This window comes from Schistocerca cancellata, chromosome 3, assembly GCF_023864275.1.
Source record: "Schistocerca cancellata isolate TAMUIC-IGC-003103 chromosome 3, iqSchCanc2.1, whole genome shotgun sequence".
NCBI classification, from domain to species: Eukaryota; Metazoa; Arthropoda; class Insecta; order Orthoptera; family Acrididae; genus Schistocerca; species Schistocerca cancellata.
This window is the reverse complement of record NC_064628.1, coordinates 446,832,099-446,854,472: the sequence shown is the minus strand read 5'-3', so window position 1 is coordinate 446,854,472 and position 22,374 is coordinate 446,832,099. Positions and strand designations below refer to the sequence as shown.

Genomic DNA, 22,374 nt, shown 5'->3' with positions numbered 1-22,374 from the left:
ATGAAATGTCGCATCTGCTCTGACCACTCCAGTGACGAGATCTCAATGTTATTGAGCCTATAGGTCTACTTTGGAGAGAAGGGTGCATGGTTGTTATCGACCTGCTTCACTGTTTCCTAAACATGCCACTGTCTTGCAGGAACAATGGTACAAGATTCCCTTGAAAACCATACAGTATCTGTATTTATCCATTCCGAGCAGACTGGAAACGATTTTGAATGCCAACGGTTTTCCTACACTGTATTAGGCATGTTAATGTGCTATGTTTTTTGTGTTTCTATATTTTTGTCCACCCCTGTAGTTCATGGGTAGTTGTAACATTGTGTAAGCGCTCAGAGTAGCCCAATTTTCTGAGTAGCTTGCGAGAAACAGGTGTTCTCCATCACGATTAATATATAGTCGCTACTGTTATTGTCTGATTAAGACGATGTTATCATTAGATCGATCAATAAAGTTTTATTATCAACAGTTACTGATAAGGTATTTCACAAATCTTATTTCAACTGGATGTAATCCAGATCGCTTTTTTGTGGATTAATCTTGGTTGCCACACGTAACACTAGAGCTCTGTGGCCTTGTAAGTACACCGGACGAAATGATCGGCTGCTGATAGCCAGTAGTTGTTGTGTTGTGAGTGACAGTGTACTTTATTCGACTGTTGTATTAATGGATTTAATGTAGGCCGTCATCTGATTAGCGAGAGGACACTTAGGTAAGGTTGGGCCATACTGTTTTGTCACAAGTTTACTTCTTATCGATGTCAAGTGCAATCCCTTTGTGTATCACGGCACTTGACCGTGACCAATGTAGTGCGTATTTTGACCGGTGACTGATAGGTGTCTTCTCACAGGGGATAAAAAAGTGGCCTGAAACGGATGAACGCTCATTCGTTGAGTGTGCAGACAATAGCAAAGGTGAGTTCCATCTTTAGAAACTGAAGATTTCAGTAGTGTTCGGGTCTTCCTGAAGTGTATCTTAGAATTTCATTTTCATCCAATCCGGCCGCTATCAGCATTTACGTACATTTGTCTATCGCCTTTCACAGTTCCATAATCAAGAGCTGATGAAACGTTTTCATTTATAAGTTGCTAAGATATGGCGCGAATTTTGCTTTACGTCTTAAACAAAGGCAATTTGGCTTGCTGAAGCGACGCCGTGAAGTTGAGCTAACTCCACTTCTAAATTTGAATTTATTCTAGATTAACAATTTCATAATTTGTTTATTCATGAAAATGCTTTTAATAGAGCGCCCTCCACTACTCTATATCAGAATACTACCAAATTTATCTATCATTTTCTGCAAATATTTTTTAAGTTTTTGAAATATCTTAAGCGTTTACCTTGACTCATCGCTTCTTCTTATTCAATATGTATTTTTTATCGTACAACACAGATTTTTATTGAGTCACGTTAGACGTACTTGCAGCAGACTTAACACGATTATGGGTTTCAGACTTATCTATTTGTTCTGGTATTTTATATTGCAGACGTTGCAGTCTCAGCAGTAGGTATTATTCTCCATGTCAGTTTGCTTTAAGTTATCACTTGTTCGGCAAAACCTATGAAAGCGATAGTTTTGCCACGAGTTAAACTGAATAATGTTCAAGCCGTGATGTTACCTTTAATCGTAGTGCTCCTGAATAATAAGAACGCGTGTCTCTGGCAACATACGAACATTAGGGCACAGTGAAATCCTGGCTTATCTAAAACATAAAAACTTTTCTGATACTTCATGACCCAAGCCTCAAACAGACAGAATGTGATGCTACGTAAATCACTGTGCAACTGCTATCGAAACCATATGACACGACTCTACTTACATGCCTTACGTACATATTTTAAAAAATGCGTAACACTGTGTTGCCTGTAATAATATTATTTTTATTTTGCTACCCGTTTCGGTTCTGAACCATCAAGCTGTCAATGTACCATCATATTGTATTCTTTTAACAGTTTACAATTTTTCTTGACAGTTATGGTTTTCTGTGATAACTTATGTTCAAGCATGTCTGACATGTGATACATTTGTGATAATTTTCCTGCTGTTGACGATGGTTCAGAACCTAAATCGGTTGCAAAATAAAAAATAACATTATTGCAGACAGCACGGTGTTATGCATTTTTTTAAGTTTGTGCATGCTGGTGACCGTCGCCTTAGCAACATGCTTATGTATATTATTTGTATACAATACTACATTTCGGATGAGATTTAATAACAAAAATTAACATATTAGTCTTTCTACCACTAATCGTTCTATTAGTGAAACATGCTTCAAATAACCAACAAAAATAATATTTTAGTTATTTTATGCTGAACATGATAATGGAATGGTATTGAACTGAACAATAGTAAAACAAAAATACCTTCCACACTGCAGTTTCTACTCGTTTTTTAATTAAAAACATCTGTAGAGAATATAAAAACCTACCTGGAAAAAAAATTATTTTCATTAAATCATTGTTAGATGCTTTATATTGTTAGGCAAATGATCAGTTGTTAGTACACCTGAACATCTTTCTCAGCTTACTGTAGTTTTACTGATATTGATTGAAGATAATTTTTGAGCAGACTTCGTTCTCACTACTTGCTTTGTGCGATAAATATCTTATTTATAGGTTGCATTCTACCACGAGACAAATGTTGGTGAAATTATGAGCTAATTTTTATTTGTTTGTTTCCTGAGTAACAGTGACCAGAAAATCATGAGTCGGTGAACTGTCTGAGAAGCTCAGTACTACGTTCCTTCCGGTTCATTCATTCATAAATATGTAGGACAAAAACGTTTGAAACCTCTTACATTATTCACAGAGTCAGTTTCTTGTGCCAAATTAATTGTCGATGTTATTTCATTTGTAGTACACAACTGAATATGCTATTTTACTTGAAAATTATGGAAGAGTTTGATTGCATAGCGACTATATGATTATTTGCTAAACAACATTGACAGTTTCTTTCAGTGCTGTTCCTATAACAGAGTTATTTGTGCTATCCGCGAACAGTACTAACTCGGCCTGATGTTCTTTTAATGGAAGGCCATTCACAGTTGAGGGTACTTCAAATAGTAAGTTATACTTTATTATGGCAGGCCAAATAACTTTTATCGAATGCTGAACAAAACTTCAGAGTGACACAGATACGTAACACTATTTTTGAACATAGACGCCAGCTCTCTGTAAACAACGGTCGGAACGTTTGAACAATCGTTCAATTTCTCAACGATAAAAAACCACTCTTTGGTCGCGGATCCGTTCGAGAACCGCTGTGGGAACACACTCATATTTGGAAAAATCTCTTTCCCTCCCAGACGTTCTTTCAGCTTACAGAAAAGATGGAAATCGCGTGGCACAAGGTCTGGACTACCGGATTAGTAACACCCACGCCTAGGTCGAATGCACCAGTTCACTACAGATGGACGCGACTTTGCATTCCGTCCACATACCGCAGAATTTCACAGTGAGTCTATTTGCCCTAATTGTCTGTCTTGCATACTTCAACTTCGAAGTATGTTTTCAATTGCCACGCCATTTCGATCGCACACTGTGATGCACCTGTTAGCCGCACCGCAACAAAATGGTGCTGCTCTTCTTTGGACCTTCTACACCTACATCTACATTTATACTCCGCAAGCCACCCAACGGTGTGTGTCGGAGGGCACTTCACGTGCCGCTGTCATTACCTCCCTTTCCTGTTCCAGTCGCGTATGGTTCGCGGGAAGAACGACAGCAGGAAAGCCTCCGTGCGCTCTCAAATCTCTCTAATTTTACATTCGTGATCTCCTCGGGAGGTATAAATAGGGGGAAGCAATATATTCGATACCTCATCCAGAAACGCACTTTCTCGAAACCTGGACAGCAAGCTACACCGCGATGCATAGCGCCTCTCTTGCAGTGTCTGCCACTTGAGTTTGCTAAACATCTCCGTAACGCTATCACGCTTACAAAATAACCCTGTGACGAAACGCGCCGCTCGTCTTTGGATCTTCTCTATCTCCTCTGTCAACCCGACCTGGTATGGATCCCACACCGATGAGCAATACTCAAGTATAGGTCGAAAGAGTGTTTTGTAAGCCACCTCCTTTGTTGATGGACTACATTTTCTATGGACTCTCCTAATGAATCTCAATCTGACACCTGCCTTACCAACAATTAATTTTATATGATCATTCCACTTCAAATCGTTCCGTACGCATATACCAGATATTTTACAGAAGTAACTGCTACCAATGTTTGTTCCGCTATCATATAATCATACAATAAAGGATCCTTCTTTCTATATATTCGTAATACATTACATTTGTCTATGTTAAGGGTCAGTTGCCACTCCTTGCACCAAGTGCCTATCCGCTGCAGATATTCCTGCATTTCGTTGCAAGCGACTTTCAAAAAGGGTAGCCTGTGAACGAACATCTCGAAAACGGCGAAGCTGGTGGAATGTTCACGTGCTACTATCGTGAGCAGCTGCGGGCAGAGGCAGAAAATGGTTCAAATGGCTCTGAGCACTATGAGACTTAACAGCTGTGGTCATCAGTCTCCTAGAACTTAGAACTAATTAAACCTAACTAACCTAAGGACATCACACACATCCATGCCCGAGGCAGGACTCGAACCTGCGACCGTAGCGGTCACGCGGTTCCAGACTGAAGCGCCTAGAACCGCACGGCCACAACGGCCGGCGACAGAGGCAGGACTGTGAAACTACCACTAGGCGCTAAATGGTCGGACGTCAATGACTCTTCACAGAACGTGGGTTTCGGAGGTTTGTCTGCTCTGTGAAGCAGGATAGGATCTCTGCCAAAAGAGCACAAAGCTGGTGCACGCAGAAGTGTTTCGGAACACACCATTCATCGTACAGTATTGAACATGGCGCTCCGCAGCAGACGACCCCTACATGTTGACCCGACGACATCGTCAGTTACGACTGCAGTGGGCACGAAACCATCGGGAGCCGACCGTCGATCAATGGGAAAAAAAAAAAATAAAAAAAATGTTCAAATGTATTTGAAATCTCATGGGACTTAACTGCTAAGGTCATCAGTCCCTAAGCTTATACACGACTTAAACTAAATTATCCTAAGGGCAAACACAAACACCCATGCCCGAGGGAGGACTCGAACCTCCGCCGGGACCAGCCGCACAGTTCATGACCGCAGCGCCTTAGACCGCTCGGCCAATGGAAAGATGTTGGTTCTTCGGTTGAACCACATTTTTACTACACTAGGTCAGGTCGATAGTCGTCTCCACACACGCCCTAATCGAGGTGAACGGCGCGTCGAAATGAGCACGCGGTCGCGTTCTCGCTTCCCGAGCCCGTGGTCCCGGGTTCGATTCCCAGCGGGGTCACGGATTTTCACCTGTCTCGAGATGACCGGGTGTTTGTGTTGTCCTCATCATTTCATCATCATTCATGAAAGTGGCGAGCTTGGACTGAACATAAGTTGGAAATTTGTACGGGCGCTGATAACCGCGCAGTTGAGCGCCCCACAAACCAAACATCGTCATCATGATCGAAACGTGCACCGCGCTGAGGGCTAAGGGTAGTGGGAGCGGTGTTATACTATGGGAGACATTCTCCTGCGCTCGCATGGGAGCTGTGGTAGTAAAAAAGACACGCTGACAGCTGCAAACCACCTGCATCCCTTCATGCTTCCCCGACGGCGATGTCATCTTTCAGCAGTATAAATGTCCGTGTCTCGGAACCAGAACCGCGCTACCGTGGTTTGAGGAGCATTATAGTGAACTCACGTTGACGTCTCGGCGACCAGATTCGCCTGATGTAAATGCTATGGAACCCATCTGGATCGCCGTCGGGCGCCATCGTCGCGTACTCAAATCAGCGGCCCGTTATTTACACGAATTGCATGACCTGTGCGCACACATCTAATGCCATATACCTCCAAAAACTACCAACAAACTTTCTGATCCCTGATACACAGAATCAGTGATGTATTTCGTTCCAAAGACGGATAAACAACCTATTAAGTAGGTAGTCTCAATGTTTTGCTCATCAGTGTACTTTCTGAAGTTACTGCATAAGAAAAGGAGTTGATCCAAAACTGAGACACAGGTTGCATACAAGGCAAGGTCTCATGCTACATATATTGAAGTTAAACGCTGGTGGCACCCACGGCAGGGTGACCGACTTTTATTATCGTTCTGCTCCCGTCTCGCGGTCGTTCGGTTTTATTGTAGTGTTTCACAACAGAGATCGAAATTACCTAATACAAAACATTTTCTTCGTGTGGGCTACCACAGCCGTTAAATTTTTAAAGGATATTTTGAAGTTTTCCCACATTGGCTGTTTTTTTACAAGTATTCAGTTTACTGTATCTTGCACTATTGGCCGATTTCGGCCTTATGGAACATTTTCGAGGCAATCTACTAGGAAACAGGCCAGAGATAAGACAACTAAAAGTTTCTCTACTGACAAACAAAGATAATATTTTACAACGGACAGCCTAAAACTGTTCTTCCAGGTGTCGATGTGCTGTACAATTATCCTGTCGTTAAGCTGGTAGCCTTCTCTGAATCCTTGAAAAATAGGTGATTATCGAGTTTTTTCAAGTAAAATGTAAATTTATTCTAATCCTAACAATACAGTTTTATTTCTCTCATTCTTATCATTAAGGAATCATTTTTGTGTCCACACTGGATGCTCCCTGGATATAACCGCTGCACCAGTTGGTAGGACGCCTTGCTGCCGGAACATTGGCCACCGACGGGAATTCCCGAAGTTCGCCTCTTGGACCTGTAGTGAAATAATTTATTTTAAGTCGTTTTCAATATTATTTTATATCAATATACATACGATATTTAAAAACATTAACTTTTGACAAAAAGGTGACGTGTTGAAACAAATGTAATTTTCTTCGTCCTCAAAACCGAGACGAAAGCGTGTATCGAAAACAGACTTTTGAAGTTATCACAAAATGGCTTCCTACGCTGAAAGAGAATTCAATTTAGGATTCCGGTATCAAACTTCGATCAAAATCTTATGTACCGTTCTCAAGTTATGTTTCCCGCCAATTTGAAAAGTACGGTTTCTGGAAGAAAGCGTTAAGTTGAACGTACCTCCTGAAAGTGATCCCTGTACCATACAGCAATCGCTCGATACGTTTTTCATTCACTTTTGTGTAGACGTTATGACAGGCTGGCTAGCCCGATTTCAAGTTGGAGCACAATTCATATTTTCAGCAATGCCTGTTAGGCTCTCGTTAAATTTACATGCTGCCACACTGGCTTCAACGTCGACTATTTTTGTCCTCTGAATAGTTTTAGGCGACACTTTTTCACAGATCGCTCTGTAACTCAATAGCAGAGTTTCTAGGGACCTTGGGACGAACACTACATTAAAACAGACATCCCAGAGAACATTTTAAGTAAAAATAATTTGAAATTTTCAAAGAGGTATACCCCGTACACGACGAATATAGGCGATCTGAAAGTGAACGCACTTGTATCTTTGACCTGTTTCATTTAGACTGCGCTGGAAAATGTCCTGTAAGGCTGAAATTAGCCTGTTGTGCAAAATACAATAAATTGAATACTTGTGAAAAGCAGCCTTGGTGGAAAACTTCAAAATGTCCTTTAACACAAAATACTTCGTCATAACACTCTCATACTGCTGACACACACACACACACACACACACACACACACACACACACACACACACATATATATATATATATATATATATATATATATATATATATATATATATATATATATACCCGGCAACCACATACACCACATTTTAATTTTTACCTGGGACAATTGATGACATTGTCCTGGAAGTAAATTAAAACAGTTACTACCTCCGGTTCCGACCAAGATTTTCAGGAGGTTTCTCTTGGTAAATGCCGGAACTGCAAGTCAAAACTGGGAGTCCCTCTGCCTCACTACAAGCCTGCTGAGACGTTTGGTTGAAAAGAACCGCAGCCCCTTGAAGGGCCTATCCCAAAGTGGTCGCTCTGTTCTTTAGAGGAAAAAAGTCAGTTAAGTGGCCTGCAATCGACAGCGTCATAGAGTACGCTACCAACGCCTTCGTGAACTCAACGCCCTTGCACAGCTCTGAAGTCGTCACGCTTTGAGTCGATAGCAAGGCGGCAGGTTCGTAAATTAAATTCGACTGGTGTGACTGTGTTTATGATATAAAATATAAAATTAAACACAATTTGTGTGGTTTCGCATTGTCAGTACTTTAAAATATTGTTAATTGATTTACATTAATAACGTAAAATTACAATAACAGGCATTACACTGCAGTGTGTTTATCATACATAGGATACGCGTATCTTACATTAAACAACTTTATAATTAGTTTTCGTGTTAGTATACGATTTAATATTGCGTACATACATACGCATGGTGAAAAGAAATGATAAAATGCACATGAAAAGACAAGGTATACAATTTACAGAACATTGTTAACAGTTGTAGGACGACAGGTAAAAGACAAATATGTCAGCAGCGCAATTTTTCAGGAAAGACTAATAAGCATTTATTTGTATCGTTATACGAAAAATTTATTCTCGATTATTCTAACAGCGTACTAACGGAAGTTAGTAATACGAGTACGAGTACTTACAAGATAAGAGATGTGGCAACAAACGTTTTGAGTAGCATTTTAACATAAAATTAGACACATTACATATGACGTATTAGTAGCTGTTGTGAACTAACAGAGTTGTACCACATGATTCCGTAAGTAACTTAAGTTTCAAATCAGTGTTGGTACCTACATAAAGAGGCAAATAAGCGCCATTTACTTGTTCTCACATTTTTCTTGCGACTGTGCACTAAAAAAAATCAGGAGAGCACAAAAACGCAAGTGAATTTGGGAATAAGTATGGAACAGCATTACTTTACTAACCCATCATTGTACGAGAGCGTACTAGAGCAGAACCTAAAAAAAGAATAAGCCTACCTTCAATATCAATATCCATGCTTGTTGTACCTCTATAAAACATTTGGGAAGCTAGGCATCTATTAATAATTACCTACCATTGGACAGGTTGCTCTGATTTCACGAATAATTTGATCTTCAAGAAAATTTAGGAGGCAAACTGCTGTGTTCTTTATAATTTCCATACTTTCCATGTTTTTTCGCGTCTTCGTCTATCCCGCATCAGAAGGAAAGCAAAAATTGGCACAGATTCTCCTTTATAATAAGTAGATTTCCAGCCGGCTTCTAGGTATTATACTAATGAAAGAACACCAAATCTTTTAGAAATTCACGCTATTCAGCAAAATCCACCGACTCAATGGAACAGCTGATTTTGTTCGCACGATTTCTGTGCTAAGGCCCGTATTTATCGCGAAGACAGTGACACTACACGCGTCGAGCAATTAGTCGACTGTACTCTGTACCCTCACTAACAATTATATGTTGACGTACACCAGCCTTTCTTTTTCTGATCGGAGACATACTGTCCCAGAATCGAGTTGAAAAATAAATATGCTCTACGAAAAATAAATAAAAATTAAGAAAACTACGTACCACTAGGGAGTTATGCAAATTGGTCACAGATTAATACTTATGCGTGTGTCGATGGCAAATACAACGTTGTAAAGTTTGGCGGCCGATGGATGGAAATGTGGCGCTGACGAGCTAGCAAGGATGGTACACAGGGGACATATCGATACTAGGGTCTAAAGTCTTTGCAAACTTCATTCCGTGTACTCAGTTGGACAATAACTATGTCTCGCATACAGGTGCTTGAGTAATTAACGCAGACGTCAGCATCTGGGAGATGTGTAATAGGGCTCAAAGAAGTCGGGTGGAGTAGTCGGCGAATCGCTCTACATTTGAATAGGTGCGATGCCACTATTGAACGCCGCACACATTTTCAAGAAGGAACCGGTCGACGCAGAGAGACGGAATGTGAGGACCGAGCAGTCGTCAGAGAGGTACTCACAACCTCGCATCCATCATTATCATCGATTCGATGTGCAACTGGTGCCTCAGTGACCATAAGGACTATCAGAGGCTGAGCTTGCGCCGACTCCGTTCACCATTGTACACCAACAGGCCAGTCTGCGGGGGTGTCGACCACATTAGGCCTGGAATCTAATTGACTGGAATACAATAGTTTTCGGTGACGAGTCCCGTTTCGAACTTAGCCCCGATATCCAGTAAAGATAAGAGCGGTAGGTGGATCAAAACAAAGTGTCCAGACACTGTGACCAAAATGGTACTGAAACAGAGGATGACAGACTAAAGGCCGAAATACTAAATGTCTTTTTCCAGAGTTGTTTCACAGAGGAAGACTGCACTGTAGTTCCTTCTCTAGATTGTCGCACAGATGCCAAAATGGTAGATATAGAAATAGACGACAGAGGGATAGAGAAACAATTAAAATCGCTCAAAAGAGGAAAGGCCGCTGGACCTACACAGAGTACGCGAAGGAACTTGCCCCCCTTCTTGCAGCGGTGTACCGTACGTCTCTAGAAGAGTGTAGAATTCCAAAGGATTGGAAAAGGGCACAGGTCATTCCCGTTTTCAAGAAGGGACGTCGAACTGATGTGCAGAACTATAGACCTATATCTCTAACGTCGATCAGTTGTAGAATTTTGGGAACACGTATTATGTTCGAGTATAATGACTTTTCTGGAGACTAGAAATCTACTCTGTAGGAATCAGCATGGGTTTCGAAAAAGACGGTCGTGTGAAACCCAGCTCGAGCTATTCGTCCACGAGACTCAGCGGGCCATAGACACGGGTTCACAGGTAGATGCCGTGTTTCTTGACTTCCGCAAGGCGTTCGATACAGTTCCCCAAAGTCGTTTAATGAAAAAAGTAAGAGCATATGGACTATCAGACCAATTGTGTGATTGGATTGAAGAGTTCCTAGATAACAGAACGCAGCATGTCATTCTCAGTGGAGAGAAGTCTTCCGAAGTAAGAGTGATTTCCGGTGTGCCGCAGGGGAGTGTCTTAGGACCGTTGCTATTCACAATATACATAAATGACCTTGTGGATGACATCGGACGTTGACTGAGGCTTTTTGCGGATGATGCTGTGGTATATCGAGAGGTTGTAACAATGGAAAAATGTACTGAAATGCAGGAGGATCTGCAGCGAATTGACGCATGGTGCAGGGAATGGCAATTGAATCTCAATGTAGACAAGTGTAATGTGCTTTGAATACATATAAAGAAAGATCCCTTATCATTTAGCTACAATATAGCAGGTCAGCAACTGGAAGCAGTTAATGCCACAAATTATCTGGGAGTACGCATTAGGACTGATTTAAAATGGAGTGATCATATAAAGTTGATCGTCGGTGAAGCAGATGCCAGACAGATTCATTGGAAGAATCCTAAAGAAATGCAATCCGAAAACAAAGGAAGTAGGTTACAGTACGCTTGTTCGCCGACTGCTTGAATACTGCTCAGCAGTGTGGGATCCGTACCAGATAGGGTTGATAGAAGAGATAGAGAAGATCCAACGGAGAACAGCGCGCTTCGTTACAGGATCATTTAGTAATCGCGAAAGCGTTACGGAGATGATAGATAAACTCCAGTGGAAGACTCTGCAAGAGAGACGCTCAGTAGCTCGGTACGGGCTTTTGTTGAAGTTTCGAGAACATACCTTCACCGAAGAGTCAAGCAGTATGTTGCTCCCTCCTATGTATATCTCGCGAAGAGACCATGAGGATAAAATCAGAGAGATTAGAGCCCACACAGAGGCATACCGACAATCCTCCTTTCCACGAACAATACGAGACTGGAATAGAAGGGAGATCCGATAGAGGTACTCAAGGTACCCTCCGCCACACACCGTCAGGTGGCTTGCGGAGTATGGATGTAGATGTAGACGTGTCTGGAGACGTCCAAGACAATGTCGGGATACCAGCTCCACTGTCGCCCGCCGTACTACCCGACAACAAGAAGTGACGGTCTGGGGTGTCACTTCATTTCATAGCAGGGCCCCTCTACTTGTCATCTGCGGACGTTTACAGCACAGCGGTACGTCGACGATATTATACGTACCGTTTCGTTGTCCTTCATGGCAAATCTTGCTAGGCTTACGTTTCAGCAAGGTGATGCCCACCCGCATACGGCGACATTTTCTACTGCTTGTCTTCGTGCTCGCCAAACCCTGCCAAGGCCAGCAAGGTTGGCGGATCTCTCCTCAGTTGAGAACGTTTGCAGCATTATGGGCAGTCCCCCACAGCCAGCTCAGGACACTTGTACAGAATTTGGCACGATATCAATGAGGAGGACATCGAACAACTCTGTCAATCAATTGTAAACTGAATAACTGCTTGCGTAATGGTCAAAGGTGGACCAACGCGTTTTCACTTTCCCAATTTCTGAAGTTATTTCTCTTGGAAAAATCATCCAATTTTTCTGAACCTATGAACATTTGTGTGTACAGGTATATCACATCTATCGATTTCCGCCCCATTGGGAAAATTCCTTCGTGGTGCGTCCATTCTTTTATGTGAAGATGTATATTCCACCTCCTGATTCCGGCCAAGGTTTTCTGGAGGCTTCCATTGGATGTAAGGCAAATTCTTGGACTGGGAATCCCATCCCAAATAATTCCACTTGGGACTGGCGCTGCCCCACAACCAGTTCGCTTGGCGTTTGGCTGAAAGGTACCTGACTGCACATGAGCCATTAATCGGACAGTCACTTCTATCTCCAGACCGAGCGAGGTGGCGCAGTGGCTAGCGCACTGGACTCGCATTCGGGAGGACGACGGCTCAATCCCGCGTCCGGCCATCCTGATTTAGGTTTTCCGTGATTTCCCTAAATCGCCCCAGGCAAATGCCGGGATGGTTCCTTTGAAAGGCCACGGCCGACTTCCTTCCCCATCTTTCCCTAATCCGATGAGACCGATGACTTCGCTGTCTGGTCTCCTTCCCCGAAACAACCAACCAACCAACCAACCTGTTGTGGGGGTTGTGTACCACTGCGGGCTACGCCGGGAACGACAAATTGGTCTATTCTCCCTTTTCCGATCAATGTTTGAGAAAATACTCTTGGCTGTAACCGAATTATCGGGACTGGTCATCAGCTCTTAAATATTCCCGCTTGGGAGACCTTCTGCCTCATATTAAAATAACTTCAAACCTCGCAAATGCCACAATTCGAAACGCCCGATTGCATTTTCGCGAAACAGCCTAGCTTTACAATAAAGATTTCCTGTTTTCACTCCCGCAAAAATTACACATATCTTTACCGCAAAATATTAGGGATCAGCACCACAAATATAAAGTGCATAACAGTTTTCCTTTAAAATTAGTAGCGCAGCACATTGCTTGGCCCAGTGAAACACTTGTTCTTGTCTGCGATAGCCTGGAATTGAGCTACAATTCTTTTTGCGTACTCCAGTAACGATATTTCACTACGCTGATATTTCTCCCTCAATTCAGTAGAAAAACGATAATTTTCATGGTTACGTCTATTTATTTATCTTTTCTAATGAACTGCGTTTATAGCACAGATAAGTTTCGCTTTTCAGTTGCTTTAAAATTTCCATAAACTCATAGACAAGAGGATGGGGTTTGTAAAATGTCGCCATTCCTTATTTTATCCTACTTTCTGTATTTAAAACTGTCTTTAATAATAAATCCATTCCACGATTTTTAGAAGAGTTTATGAAATCCATTCTTTAAACGCTTACCGTGAAAAGAAAAAGGTAAATGCACTTCGACATCACTGTCGAGACTTCGAGTAAGTGAAACAGTAACTTTCAAATGGCTCTGAGCACTATGGGACTTAACTGCTGAGGTCATCAGTTCCCTAGAACTTAGAACTACTTAAACCTAACTAACCTAAGGAAATCACACACATCCATGCCAGAGGCAGGATTCGAACCTGCGACCGTAGCGGTCGTGCGGTTCCGGACTGAGGCGCCTAGAACCGCTCGGCCACACCGGCCGGCGTACCATGTGCCCAGCGGTCCTACATCAAGTGCTGGATCAGCACAAACGGACCAGAGGTGTCATGGGTTTTCTGACTATGGACTTTGCTAACCCGTGACGTCAACGTGGTGAGTCGGACCACAAATACACTGACGAGAAACTCTCAACACCAAGAAGCAGTAGTGCAACATAAGTGAAAGTCGGTAGCGTTTTTCTACATCTAAAAGGAAATGGCTATTCAAATTTTGCGTGAGTTGCGTTAGTAGCGCGACTGTGAGGACGCTAATCGAGTTTGCTTTAAATATATGTTGTAACCCAAACGGCCTTGCTGTGTTGGTACTGCGAACGGCTGAAAGCAAGGGGAAACTACAGCCGTAATTTTTCCCGAGGCCATGCAGCTTTACTGTATGATTAAATGATGGCGTCCTCTTGGGTAAAATATTCCGGAGGTAAAATAGTCCCCCATTCGGATCTCCGGGCGGGAACTACTTAAGAGGATGTCGCTATCAGGAGAAAGAAAACCGGCTTCTACGGATCGGAGCGTTGAATGTCAGATCCCTTAATCAAGCAGGTAGGTTAGAAAATTTAAAAAGGGAAATGGATAGGTTAAAGTTAGATATAGTGGGAATTAGTGAAGTTCGGTGGCAGGAGGAACAAGACATCTGGTCAGGTGAATACAGGCTTATGGATACAAAATCAAATAGGGGTAATGCAGGAGTAGGTTTAATAATGAATAAAAAAAATAGGAGTGCGGGTAAGCTACTACAAACAGCATAGTGAACGCATTATTGTGGCCAAGATAGACACGAAGCCCACGCCTATTACAGTAGTACGAGTTCATTTGCCAACTAGCTCTGCTGATGACCAAGAAATTGAAAAAAATGTATAATGAAATAAAATAAATTATTCAGATACTGAAGGGAGACGAAAATTTAATAGTCATGGGTGACTGTAATTCGGTAGTAGGAAAAGGGAGAGAAGGAAACGTAATAGGTGACTATGGATTGGGGGGAAGGAATGAAAGAGGAAGCCGCCTTGTAGAATTTTGCACAGAGCATAACTTAATCATAGCCAACACTTGGTTCAAGAATCATAAAAGAAGGTTGTACACCTGGAAGAATCCTGGAGATACTAAAAGGTATCAGACAGATTATATAATGGTAAGACAGAGATTTAGGAACCAGGTTTTAAATTGTAAGACATTTCCTGGGGCAGATGTGGATTCTGACCACAATCTATTGGTTATGAACTGTAGATTAAAACTGAAGAAATTGCAAAAAGGTGGGAATTTAAGGAGATGGGAACTGGATAAACTGACTAAACCAGAGGTTGTACAGAGTTTCAGGGAGAGCATAAGGAAACAATTGACAGGAATGGGGGAAAGAAGTACAGTAGAAGAAGAATGGGTAGCTCTGAGGGATGAAGTAGTGAAGACAGCAGAGGATTAAGTAGGTAAAAAGACGAGGGCTAGTAGAAATCCTTGGGTAACAGAAGAAATATTGAATTTAATTGATGAAAGTAGAAAATATAAAAATGCAGCAAATGAAGCAGGCAAAAAGGAATACAAACGTCTCAAAAATGAGATCGACATGAAGTGCAAAATGGCTAAGCAGTGATGGCTAGAGGAGAAATGTAAGGATGTAGAGGCTTATATCACTAGGGGTAAGACAGATACTGCCTACAGGAAATTTCAAGAGACCTTTGGAGAAAAGAGAACCACTTGTATGAATATAAAGAGCTCAGATGGTAACCCAGTTCTAAGCAAAGAAGGGAAAGCAGAAAGGTGGAAGGAGTATATAGAGGGTCTGTACAAGGGCGATGTACTTGAGAACAATATTATGGAAATGGAAGAGAATGTAGATGAAGATGAAGTGGGAGATACGATACTGCGTAAAGAGTTTGACAGAGCACTGAAAGACCTATGTCGAAACAAGGCCCCGGGAGTAGACAACATTCCATTAGAACTACTGATAGCCTTGGGAGAGCCAGTCCTGACAAAAATCTACCATCTGGTGAGAAAGATGTATGAGACAGGCGAAATACCCTCAGACTTAAAGAAGAATATAATAATTCCAATCCCAAAGAAAGCAGGTGTTGACAGATGTGAAAATTATCGAACTATCAGTTTATTAAGTCGCAGCTGCAAAATACTAACACGAATTGTTTACAGACGAATGGAAAAACTGGTAGAAGCCGACCTCAGGGAAGATCAGTTTGGATTCCGTAGAAATGTTGGAACGCGTGAGGGAATACTGACCCTACGACTTATCTTAGAAGAAAGATTAAGGAAAGGCAAACCTACGTTTCTTGCATTTGTAGACTTAGAGAAAGCTTTTGACTATGCTGGCTGGAATACTCTCTTTCAAATTCTAAGGGTGGCAATGGTAAAATACAGGGAGCGAAAGGCTATTTACAATTTGTTCAAATGGCTCTGAGCACTATGGGACTTAACAGCTATGGTCATCAGTCCTCTAGAACTTAGAACTACTTAAACCTAACTAATTAAGGACATCACACAACACCCAGGCATCACGAGGCAGAGAAAATCCCTGACCCCGCCGGGAATCGAACCCGAGAACATTTACAATTTGTACAGAAACCAGATGGCAGTTATAAGAGTCGAGGGACATGAAAGGGAACCAGTGGTTGGGAAGGGAGTGAGACAGGGTTGTAGCCTCTCCGCAATGTTATTCAATCTGTATATTGAGCAAGCAGGAAAGGAAACAAAAGAAAAATTCTGAGTAGGTATCAAAATCCATGGAGAAGAAATAAAAATTTCGAGGTTCGCCGATGACATTGCAATTCTGTCAGAGACAGCAAAGGACTTGGAAGAGCAGTTGAACGGAATGGACAGTGTCTTGAAAGGAGGATATAAGATGAACATCAACAAAAGCAAAACGAGGATAATGGAATGTAGTCGAATTAAGTCGGACGATGCTGAGGAAATTAGATTAGGAAATGAGACACTTAAAGTAGTAAAGGAGTTCTGCTATTCGGGGAGCAAAATAACTGATGATTGTCGAAGTAGAGAAGATATAAAATGTAGGCTGGCAATGGCAAGGAAAGCGTTTCTGAAGGAGAGAAATTTGTTAACATCGAGTATAGATTTAAGTGTCAGGAAGTCGTTTCTGAAAGTATTTGTATGGAGTGTAGCCATGTATGGAAGTGAAACATGGACGATAAATAGTTTGGACAGGAAGAGAATAGCAGGTTTCGAAATGTGGTGCTACAGAAGAATGCTGAAGATTAGATGGGTAGATCACATAACTAATGAGGAGGTATTGAATAGAATTGGGGAGAAGAGGAGTTTGTGGCACAACTTGACAAGAAGGAGGGTCCGGTTGGTAGGACATGTTCTGAGGCATCAGGGGATCACAAATTTAGCATTCGAGGGCAGCGTGGAGGGTAAAACTCGTAGAGGGAGACCAAGAGATGAATACACTAAGCAGATTCAGAAGGATGTAGGTTGCAGTAGGTACTGGGAGATGAAGAAACTTGCACAGGATAGAGTAGCATGGAGAGCTGCATCAAACCAGTCTCAGGACTGAAGACCACAACAACAGCAACAATATGTTGTAACGGTTATGAGCGTTAGTTACATTTGAGATTGGACGTGCTGCGCTTAAGCCGGCAAAGATGGCGTTATCAACTCCTCACTGAATTGAGCGAGGTCGTGAAATACGCCTAGGAGAAGCTGGATGTTCTTTCTGTGATATTGCAGAAAGACTTGACAGGAATGTAGCCTCAATACATGATTGCTGACAGCTATGGTTACAAGAATGTATGGTCGCAAGAAGACCGAGCAGCGGTTGACCACGTGACACTGACAAGGGGGAAGAACATGTGTTCGGCGTACGGCTCTTGCGCATCACACTACATCTGCGCAGCAGTTGCCACGCAGTGACACAACAAACTGTTTACAAATCGGTTGAATCAACAACTCCGAGCCAGAAGCTTTGAAGCGTACATTCCACTGACACCAGACCACAGCCATTTGCGACTTCAGCGGTGTCAAGCGAGAGCTCATTGGAGCGCATGATGGAGGTCTGCTGCGTATTCTGATGAAGCTGGTTATGTCTTGGTGCCAGTGATGGTGATGTCTTGGTCAGAAGAAGGTCAGTTGACAGCCTACAACCAACTTGTCTGCGTGCTGGACACACCTACCCTACAACTGGAGTTTCAGGGGACTGATGACCTCAGATGTTAAGTCCCATAGTGCTCAGAGACATTTGAACCAATTTTTTGGAGTTTCGGTGTGGGGTGCGATTTTGTATGACAACAGGAGAGTTCTCGTGGTTATCCCAAGCACCCTGACTGGAATATGGTGGTTCGACTTCTTGTTCTGCCATTCATGGGCAGCATGTTCCACGGAGTATCGATATGTTGCCTTGGCCTGTATCACCGGATCTGTCTCCAAACGGACATGTATGGCACATCATCCGACGACAACTCCAGCGTCATTCACAACCAGCACAGTCTGCATTGACCGACTAAATGCAACAGGCGTGGAACTCCATCCCACAAACAGTCATTGCATGGGGGCTTAATTAAATATTATGCAAATAATTTTTAATTTTTAGTAGCTGTCTGTCCGGTTGTGCAGTCTCGTAACCGGTTGGCCCTGACTAGTATTAGTACGCAATCTTCCTCTCTCCAAAAAAAGTATATACTGCTTATTGATTTAACAAAGTGTGTGTGTGTAGACAATCTTCTTCCACTTGAGTGTTCTAGTCTGCCATCTTCATCCCCCTTTTCCATATAAACCAACAAAAAGAAATACGCTCCTCACTTACTTTACCTCTTATCCACCAACACTCCAATAATCATCAGCATCACATAATCTTAATACTTCAATAATACCTCTTACGTCGATACATATATACCTTATCATCAATATCATTTACCTTACCTCTTGTCCACCAAAACTCCAATAATCATCAACTTCACACAATCTCAATACCTCAATAACACCTCTTCAACACGTCGATGTATATAAACCTTATCACCAATATCATTTCACTTCCATAACAACTCTTTCTTCTAGTCAGTCTCCTCGAACAAGTACAGATAAAATCCTACTGCAAACTTCAATTCATCATCCCATACAATCCGAAGACACAATGTCCACACACAACCTCTGTGTAATCCACCTGACCCAAATCTACTACTCATTATGAATTATAAAATACATTTTGGTTACCTTGTCCATCATTAAATAAAAGAAATGCATACATGACCTCTAACAGCCTTTAGTTTGAATAACTTTCAGTAAGTACGAGTACGGAGTGTGAATGATCGTACTATTTCACAGTGTGTACACCACTAAAGAATCATGGCAAAACAGAAGCAAACATGTGGAGTATTTCTTGTGTCAAGTGTCACTTGCTATTTCAATTGCTCACGAAGAATGCAGTGTAATAACTGTCAATGGTCTAAACCTAGTGTTGGTATGTCATGTCATTAGCTTCCTTCCTATTAGCATAAATTTATACAGCTTCCATAAAACCTCCAGCTCATGTGACTTCAATGAATGAAGTTTCTTGTACAAACGTCGTTCGTAGAATTATAGCAGTTCATTTTCTTATCTTAAAAATATAAGGCACTGAGCGTAAGCAAAACTTGCAATAGCGAGTAAATGTACCAGTAGAGAACAGAATGTTAACAAGTGGATGCAGCACAATCCCTATAACGAGGCTCTGCCAAGCGAACAATTTATAATTAATACCATAGTGTGACCCAAACTCCATGTTCGTACACTATACATCAGCATGTCTATATACCAAATTAAAGAATAGTTATGACAACAAGCAGAAATGTGTATATATGAAATCGCAATGCAGCAAATATATATATCTTACATAATAAACAGGTCATTAGCATCATATCAGCATAAGCAAATAAATGTTCATATGTAATCTTAATAAGTAAACATGAAGGCGCAAGCAGATAAATCACAAAGTATAACTTACATAAATAACCATATCAGTACAATTAATCAGGTGACAATTATAATTTAAATAAATAGGCACAGCAGGCACATAGTAAAAAAATGTGACATCAGTGAAAAAGCAGAGCAGCCAAGCGATTCATAATATACATAAGTAACAACCCTGTTCATTAATCAATCATTGTCAAAATCAGGTAACACAAAGTATAAATCACGTAATCGCGAGCAGCAAATTACGTCTAAAGTACGTACCAAAGTGGAAATATGTTACCTGAAAAATAAACTCAATAGTTACCTTTTTAGTTTATTAGTTTCTTCTTCGAAATTACATTCTTCCTGAAAATTTCTCGATAGCAAGTCCTCTTAACGTCGGACACACACAGAATTTACCTGAAGGTTTTAAATATTTTATACAACCGTATCCTGAAAAATACTGAACGTTAATAACATAATTTATTAAGTCACTATAGCTTTATACTGAATTTATTCGGAGGAATTAGACTGTGTATTTGTTTACGGCTGTCAGTGCATTCGCACTGAGCGCTCGATCAGCTGTAGGTACGCGTGACGTAGGAAGTAATTGTTTGCGGTCAACGACTGCCTTGTGCGGCGCGCAGACTTGACTGTTGCTTTGAGTATGTGCCGCCGCCGGAACACGGCGCGGTATCCTTGTACTCTCCGCGTGTTTACGTATAACTGTTAGTTTCTCAAAAGTATGTCATTCCACAAAAATTTTAACGTTCGATATATGATGTATTCCCTTAGAGCGCCGAGATTTAAGAGTTTCTACTTCGACAGTGTTTGCGAACTCTATATGGACCGTTATAAAGCAGAAAAAATTTGCGACACAAGCCTTTTCCTTTGTGAGACAAACGATGAGACTTAATTAACACCTTTTGACCAACTGACAAGATTTTTAAACGACCAGGACGTTTAGCTGATTTCTCTCTTCTAGCAGCCGCAGATGCAATATTTTGCAGAGCCAGGTTGACAACTTCAGAATGCCGCAGTTTCCGTGTAGGTGGAAAAGTAACGATTTCAGAAATGCGATTTGTCGGTGCTTTATTTTTTAATATCAATATAGGCGGTAAAGAAGTTTAATCATTAGGAAGTTCATTCAGAATGTTTTGAAAAATATGAAGATACTGATCCCACCTTCTGTGATTCTGATGATAATAAAGTCGACACAATTTATTGATTTCCTTCATCCATCTCTCTGAAGCGTTAGACTGACGGTGAAAAAGTGAAATGAAAATTGGTTTAATCTTACGACGCCGTAGAGTTCGAAGCCAAATTTTAGAGCGAAACTGTGATCCATTATCTGATATAACCTTATCAACATGACCCACTTCTTTAAGAAAATGTTTGATGAAAGTGTTAGATACTGAACGAGCTGTTGCTTTGCGTAAAGGTGTAAAACACACATATTTTGATGTAAATTCCACTGCTACCAAAATGTACGCAAAACCATTAGTAGAACGAACCACTGGACCAAACAAATCGACTGCAGCCATGTCCTTTAATTTCGCTGGAATGATAGGAAACAACGGTGCTCTGTGAGAAATAGTTGGCGGCTTAGCCTTTTGACATAATTTGCATTTGGCAACAACAGATCGAATACGTTTTTCCATATTACTGAAGTAGCAATTTTCTCGTAATTTATGAAAGCATTTTCTGGGACCAAAGTGTGCATAACTGAAATGTGTATACCAAATCAATTTATTAACCCATTCATCAGGAATGCAAACTAACCAAACAGAGTTGTCGACCGATTTTCGTTTAGAAAGAGTATCATTACGAACTAAATAATACTGTCTAATCGCTACGCTTTCCTTTCTCCTCCACTTCTCCTTAATGTCCTTCCAGATTGGATCCTTACTTTGCTTCTTAGCGATGTCCTGGAGCGAAGACGAAATAAAATTCTCAAACGCAACACCTTGAATATACATCAAACAATAATTGTTTTCTTTGCAGTCCTCTTCAGCACTTTGTTTCAAACCCATAGGTGCACGTGATAAAGCATCAGCAATAATATTTGAAGAACCCTGTATGTAAACAATACTAAAGTCAAATTCCTGTAGATACAGCGCCCATCGTGACAATCTTCCATGTGTTAATTTTGCTGACATAAGAAATTCCAGAGCTCGATGATCAGTGTAAACCTTAGTATGTCTGCCATACAAAAATATGCGAAATTTTGTGAAAGGCCATACAACAGCCAAGGCTTCAAGTTCCGTAATCGAATAATTCTTTTCTGATTCAGAGAGAACACGACTTCCAAATGCAATAGTTTTCTGTACTACAACGCCGTTTTCTTCTATCTCTTGAAATAAATGTGCACCTAGGCCTTTGTATGATGAGTCCGTCGCCAAACAAAAATCTTTAGATAAATCCGGATGTGAAAGAAGTGGAGCAGCAACTAAAGCATCACGAAGTTGTTCAAATTCTGATTGAGCTTCCTCATCCCAACACCAATTAAAATTCTTTGCAGATAGTTCACATAAACGAGGTGTGGTCAAGTCATCCAATTTAACAAAGCGTCTAAGAAAA

At 41.3% G+C, this 22,374-nt stretch overlaps 1 protein-coding gene across 1 annotated transcript in view; it reads left to right on the top strand.

The window, feature by feature from the left end:
* The first annotated feature begins 878 nt into the window (after positions 1-878).
* The window catches only part of LOC126175204 (aminopeptidase N-like), a 223,922-nt gene continuing 202,426 nt past the window's right edge, over positions 879-22,374 (top strand). The window contains exon 1 of the mRNA XM_049921813.1: positions 879-914. The gene's annotated coding sequence lies outside the window, so the exon portion shown is untranslated. The remainder of the gene's footprint in view (positions 915-22,374) is intronic.